A 7639-nucleotide genomic window follows, 5' to 3' on the forward strand; every position below is an offset into this window, starting at 1 on the left:
TGTAGAAACCAAAGCGAGAGAAAATTGTAGAAACCAAAGCGTGTGTAAGTAGCCCACTGTGGCCAAAGATTTCTAGAATAAAAAGTTATTTCTTTGCTCCAAAGTTTCTTTGTACGTGTACATGATTGAACAAGGCCATTATCAACTGAGGATTCCATGAACGTTGAGAAAGAATGCAGTTGCAAAACTTGCAATTCATGAGCGCTAGGACGAACTCTTTCGAGGATAGCCACCACTTTCGACTGAGCGCTTCAAAATTTGCTCTCTCTCAGAGTTAGTTTCAGGACCAACTCTCTTCAAGACTTGGGGTTCGTTACGCTTCAACTGAAGCTCTTGGAGCTGTTAGGCACTATGACAGAAAATAGAGGAACAAATCATAATACGGAATTTACATAGATCAAAATTTACATAGTTGACCAATAGGGCCATAATGTTACTTCTCAATCAGAAAAACATCAGTAAAAACCCTCACTAAAATACTCTCTTCAACTCCGCCAAAAAATACCACAGAAAGAGATTCTTTCTTGTCCAAGAGTTCACAATTGTGGTCCTATGATTTGGACGATCCAAGAGTAAGCAAAAACTTGCCTATAAGGTTTCTAAATCCAAGGAGACAACAAGCCCTAACGTATGATTTCTTCGTCTACTTTGGATGATCTCCACCTTGATAGTAAATCATCCAGGTGCTTTTATGGTAACCTTTTTTAATCTAACTTTTGCATGGTTCCAACTTCCATTGTGAAACTTCGTGAATATTGGCTGCTTTCTCATTTGTTCCAACTTTCCTCAATTGAATTTCACCTTTCAACCACTTATCAAACATAATGGCATCAGATCGATATGTTCTTTGTCTCTAGATGATAGGCCAAGTTTTTGGACAAATTAATGGCATTAACGGTATAACAAAGTCCTTTAATGGTTTGACATTGACGCCCAACTCATTAGGGGTGGCAATGGACCAGACCCGGGTCTGGGTATGGGTCCAAAATTTAGACCTAGTGGGTTGGGTCCGGGTCCTATATAGATCCGACCCAAATAATCTTAATATTTTAATAGTACTTAATATATAATATTTATATAAATAGAATCATATATTTTAGTTATAATATTTAAATAAGGGTGCGGTTTCTATAAGGTTGCAACCTTAAACAATCCAATTAAAGCACACCTTAAAATTTTATTATCACATGTAATTTTGTTATAAAAAATTCTTAGTATTATCTTAAAATCTATTTTCATACTTAATTAGAAAATTTTAAATTCCAAAAATAGTTAAAATCAAGTAGATCTATAAATATATGAAAATCTTAAAAATGGAAGATCTAGATAATGTGTTGCAAGATGCACTATTTCCGTGATTCAAATTTTTTTTTTTCGTATTCATACATCTCAATGTCGAGATGATCGATTAGAGAGTTTTTTCAACATTAAAACAACATTTCTGATAGATTTTTGAGGTGCATATGTGATTCTCCATTTTAAGGTTGCAACCTTATATAAACTTTTCCCTTTAAATAATAAATGTATATATTTAACACAATAAAGATAATTATAAATTTTTAGTTATAATATTCCAATTATATATATATATATATATATATATATAGGAAAAGTCTTACCAACGCCTATAGGCGAAAATGAATAGTGACCCTCATCACCGTCCAAAGTTCATCACACAGGCCCGATTGTCCGATAGTGTTTTATTCTTCATTTTTTTTCTACAAATCGGAATGATCTGAAATTTGGAGCGTGTGAACATCTTAGTGAGGTGCACCTAATAAAAATCTATAGAAAAAAAAAATTCGTGAAAACCAAATTAACCAAAATACCCTTGAAACTTTTCAGGGGTATTTTGATCAATTTATTTCATGTAAAATATTTTTTTGATATTTTTCGTCGAGTCTTCTATTTTTTATGAACACACTCTCCAAATTTCAGATTATTCCGAGTTTTAGAAAAATAAAATAAAAAATAAAACACTGCTAGACAATTGTGACCGTGTAATGAATTTTGGAAGGTGATGAGGGTAGGCGAAATCACTGTTCATTTTTGCTTATAGGCATTTTATAGCATCTATGGAAGATACAATTAAACGCCTATAGGCGAAAATGAAAATTGAAATGCTACCGGACAACTGTGTCCTTGCGATGAAGTTTTGATGGTGATGAGGGTAGACGAAATCACTGTTCATTTTCGCCCATAGGCGTTGGAAAGAGTTTTCATATATATCTATATATATATATATATATACTTTATGTCCTAATGCTTTGCAAATGGACACTAAGGGACAGACAGTATTCTTTCAAACAAACATAGAAAAATCTAATATTGTAATACCTAAAATAGTATCTTGGTCCCAAATTAGACTCCTTGATAAATGGTTTATGCACTGTGAGAATCAACAATCTAAAACCCCTATAAACAGAGAACCAGAGCAAATAATAGAATATCTTGACGAGGAAATTGAAATACAATTTAACTCTTCAAGACGAAGTAGGATCAATACTGCTGATGGTCCTTCAAGAGTCCCTTCTAGATGCTCTACTTCCTCTGCTCCTCAGTCTGTGCATGAACGGACTAATAGAAGACCAGTAGTAGAAAGCCTAACTAGAACAAATAGTCAAGTCCAGCAACCAGTTTATAGAACTTATGAACCCAGTTCCCCAGATAGAGAACCAACAACATCAGACTTAGATTTTAATATCCTGACCCTCCAGGCTGAAGAAAAATTTAAAATAGATAAAGAATGGATAAAACATGACTTCTTGTCTAATGAAAATAAGGGGATTCGAGACTGGTATCTGGCAGAGTTTCCTCAATAATTACTTGATGCTCTGCATATAAGATTTAATAAATTTATAATAAAAAACAAAAGGCATGTAAAATTCTTTGAATGGTTGAGATGCATCTTAACCGAGAAAAATATCAAAATCCCAAAATTCAGTCTCCATATGGTCGAAAGTCCATATCAAACTTTCCATACTACACAACGAGAAGATCTGGAATCCATTCATCCCCCTGAAACGAACATTCAGATAAAAGGAAAGTCTGAAGATAAACTAGAGGCTAAGGCTTCACCTTATAAGATTACCCCAAAAGAAACTGACCACCATACACATAAAATAGATGCTATCCCAAATATAAACGAACAAAATAATTACATCAATCTTTGTTTACAAATGATTGGAAAACAGACAACTAGAATAAAAAACCTAGTTAATAAGTCCCAAGAAAAGGTAGTGGATCATAAAACCCCTACAGGTTATAAAGGGAAGCAAGCTTTGCTATTCAAACCCCCTCCAAGTATTAGCAACGAACAGTTTAATCTTCAAGGCATAAAAAAGAAAGATAATAATAAGGAACTAGTGAATGAACTAGTTAGAAGATTGGCAAGTCTAAATATAAATGAGAAGGGGACAACTTCTAAGAATAAGAATAGCTCCGATCAAGGGGCAATGGTTCTTCAAGTGGAACCTGTCCATAATAATAATGATCTAGAAAAAATGGAGCAATCATTCAAAACAGAAAGTCTTGAAATAAACAGAATAGATTATGGAAAAAAACTTAGGCCTGTTTCTCAAACAAAAATGTATTATCCAAGGCTTACCCCTGTAGATCTTCAGTTTGAAGAGGATTTATTTATAAGTTCTATATCTTATTCTAGAAGATCTATAGTGAATTGGAATATTGATGGAATGTCAGAAAATCAAATTCTTGACCTAATGAAGCATATAACTATGTACGCAACTGCTTGTAAAATAAGTGGAAATCAAGATCAGGAAATAGCTAAAGCCATCATCTGCGGATTTACTGGATGGTTAAGAGGATGGTGGGACTTCCACATGGAAAAAAATGCAAAAAATGATATATTAAGTGCCGCTAAATAATGGGCAGCCAAAAATGAATTTGGTCAAGACATTATAAATAATGAAAGTGATGTTGTTAATACTCTCATATATACTATTACTCTCCACTTTGTGGGAAGTACAGCCTTACTTGATGCTAGGCCTGAGGATATTCTCTCTAATTTGAGATGTCCAACATTATCTCATTATAAGTGGTACAAAAATGTGTTTTTCTCTAGACTCCTTTTTAAAGAAGATAGTAAGTCCGACCATAGGAAAGAAAGTTTATTGCAGGACTACCTCATCTTTTTGTCGAAAAGGTCAAGACACGGCTAAAAAATAAACATAGTGGAATTATACCATACTCTTTATACACTTTGGGAGAATTATCTGCAGAAATATGTGCAGAAGGTCTTGCTCTCTGTACAGACTTGAAACTAAAAAGACAGTTAGAAAAACAAAGGATGACTGGGAGAAAAGAGTTAGGAGATTTTTGCAAACAATTCGGGTACAATACCCTACCTTCTTCCAGAGATCTTGACAAGAAAAGATATAAAAATAAAAAATATAGAACAGGTCTTAAACCTTCTACCAAAGATAATTTTTCTAAAAAAATTTCCCCAAAAAATACTTCTTTTAAAAATAAGGGAAAAAGAAGAATTCTAGTCTGTTATAACTGTGGTAAGGTAGGGCATTATAAAGATAAATGCAGAATTAAGAAAGAGATAAATTCTCTACAACTAGATAATAATATTAAAGAACAGTTGCTTGAAATATTACAAATTGATGTGGAGTCTTCTGAAAATTCTTCTGATTCTGAACTGGATATACTGACAGGAGAAATTAAAGATGAAGAAATAATTTTTAGCAGTTCCGACTCTGATCATAGTAGTGATAAACCTGATTATTCATGCTTTTGTTCTATCCTTACTGAAGAAGAGAATCTAATCATAGATTTAATTGATAAAATATCTGATCCCGAGACTAAGCGAGATACTTTAGTCCAATACATAAATATAACCAAAACAAATAAAACATATACTCCTCTAGTACGAGGGAAGATTATAGTTTCGCTGATATCCTTAGAAGAGTAGAAAATAAAAAGGATCATAATAAAGAATTCTCTGATATGAATACAATACAAGATTGTAATTATGTTAGCCTGCTTGATAAAGTAATTACCCAAAAATGGTTTACCATAATAAAAATAGTTGTCCAAAAAGAATATAGTTTTCAAACCACTGCTCTAATAGACTCAGGGGCAGACTTAAACTGTATAAATGAAGGACATGTCCCTATTAAATATTTTCGTAAAACAACACAAGTCTTAAATACAACGGATGGCAGTAAAATGATTATAAATTATAAACTCTCTAATACTATAGTCTGTAATAATGGAAACTGCTTTGAATTCCCTTTTATTATGGTTAAAGGATTAAGTCAGTCTGTAATCCTAAGAACTCCATTTTTAAACATGCTTTATCCAATAAAGATTGATAGTACGGGAATTGAAGCTAATATTGAAGGACATGATGTAAAATTTAATTTCATTGAAAAGCCGAAATTGTGGGAAATTAATAATATAAAAAAGTAAAATTCCAATGAAGAAAATTTTTTATATTACCTCAAAGAAGAAATAAAATATAAAACCATAGAAACCAAGCTTTTACTTCTTGAAAATAAAAGGACAATAAACAGCCTTAGAAATAATATTGAAAAGAAACATGTGCCAAACTCCCAAATGCTTTTTGGAATAGACAAAAACATGTTGTTGATCTACCCTATGAGGCTGGTTTTCAAGAAGAGAAAATTCCTACTAAAGCTAGGCCTATTCAAATGAATCTTAGACTCTTAAAAATTTGTAAAAAGGAAATTGCTGAGTTACTTCAGAAAAACCTTATTAGAAAAAGTTCTTCCCCTTGGAGTTGTTCAACATTTTATGTTGAAAAAGCCTTTGAAATAGAACGGGATGCACCTCGATTAGTCATCAATTATAAGCCCCTCAGTAAAGCCTTAAGATGGATAAGATATCACATTTTTAATAAAAGAGATCTATTAGATAGACTGGTTAATGCTTGTATTTTTTCAAAATTCGATTTAAAATCAGGATATTGGCAGATATAAATAGTTGAAAAGGATCGTTATAAAGCTGCTTTTAATGTTCTTTTTGGTCAATATGAGTGGAATGTTATGCCATTTGGTTTAAAAAATACCCCTTCAGAATTTCAAAACATTATGAATGATATCTTTAATCCCTATACAAAATACATTATTGTATATATCGATGACGTCCTAGTTTTCTCGAAAAATCTAGAACAACATCTTAAACATTTAATTACTTTTATTAAAGCAATTAAAATGACTGGCTTAGTAGTTTCTGCAAAAAAGATTAGCCTTTATCAAACAAAAATCAGATTTTTGGGACATAATATTTTCCAAGGAAGAATAGCCCCTATAGATAGAGCCATTGATTTTGCTGATAAATTCCAAGATATAATTACCAATAAAACTGAGCTCCAAAGATTTCTTGGTTGCCTAAATTTTATCGCTGGTTCTATAAAGATTTGGCCATAGATGCCAAGCCTTTATTCCAAAGATTGAAAAAGAATCCTCCTGAATGGACGGATTTACATGCTACAACTATTGAAAAAATAAAAATCAAAGCTAAAAGGTTACCTTGCCTTACACTTTCCGATCCAACAGCTTTCAAAATTATTGAATGTGATGCTTCAGAAATTGGATTGGGAGGAATTTTGAAACAACAGATTGAGCAAAAAGAACAGATGGTCCGTTTTACTTCCAAAGCTTGGAATCCAACCCAACAAAATTATTCTACTGTTAAAAAGGAAATCCTAGCCATTGTCCATTGTGTGACAAAATTTCAAAGTGATTTCCTCAATAAAAAATTCTTAATTCGCACCGATTGTAATGCTGCCAAAGATATACTCCAAAGAGATGTAAAAAATCTCGTCTCAAGGCAGATCTTCGCTAGATGGCAAGGTATTCTCTCATCTTTCGAATTTGATATTGAACATATTAAAGGTCCTACTAATTACCTTCCTGATTTTTTTACTTGAGAATTTTTGCAGGGAGGGCAAGAGGAGTCTACCAAAGAAGGGAACCATAGAAATAGTTCATGTCCCCAGTAAAGTCCTGGCATCATCATCATCACCAATAACCCCAAGACAAAATAGACAGATTCTGGAAATAACATTTTCCCCTGAGCCCGTACCAATAGCCATTAATACTCTCGATGAAAAAAGTAAATTTATAGAAACCTCTTTTATAACTATCATCATAATAAAAGATGACCATAAGGATAAAGATCCTATTGAAATAGCTTCGATATATCTGAAGAATCATCTATATCCCAATAATGGAGAAAAGAATAAAGAGTATTATGAAACCATTCTTATTGAAACATGATCAATAACTGTGGTCCATTTTTATAAAAAAAATACTAATACAATTGCATACTCTAAATTCCAAATACGAAAAATAATCTCATACAAGGAGTGGGGTTATGACCCCCTAAAACCCAGAAGAATACAAGCTGAAGGGTTTAATAATAAATACTACCAATACTATGAATACATTAAAGCATGGCAAGAGGTGTTCGCCTTTCAAAATGATATGAATTCTCATACATGGTTTATACAAATAAAAATACTAGTAATAGGAGAATTCCCAAACTAGTTCAAAAATTGATTTGTGTTATGGGGATCCGGGACAGATATATTACTACCCAATATACAAGCTTCTCAAAAAAAATTTATGGAATATAATAATAATAA

This window comes from Amborella trichopoda, chromosome 4, assembly GCF_054954075.1.
Source record: "Amborella trichopoda isolate Santa Cruz 75 chromosome 4, AtrichopodaSantaCruz75HAP2 v2.0, whole genome shotgun sequence".
NCBI classification, from domain to species: domain Eukaryota; kingdom Viridiplantae; phylum Streptophyta; class Magnoliopsida; order Amborellales; family Amborellaceae; genus Amborella; species Amborella trichopoda.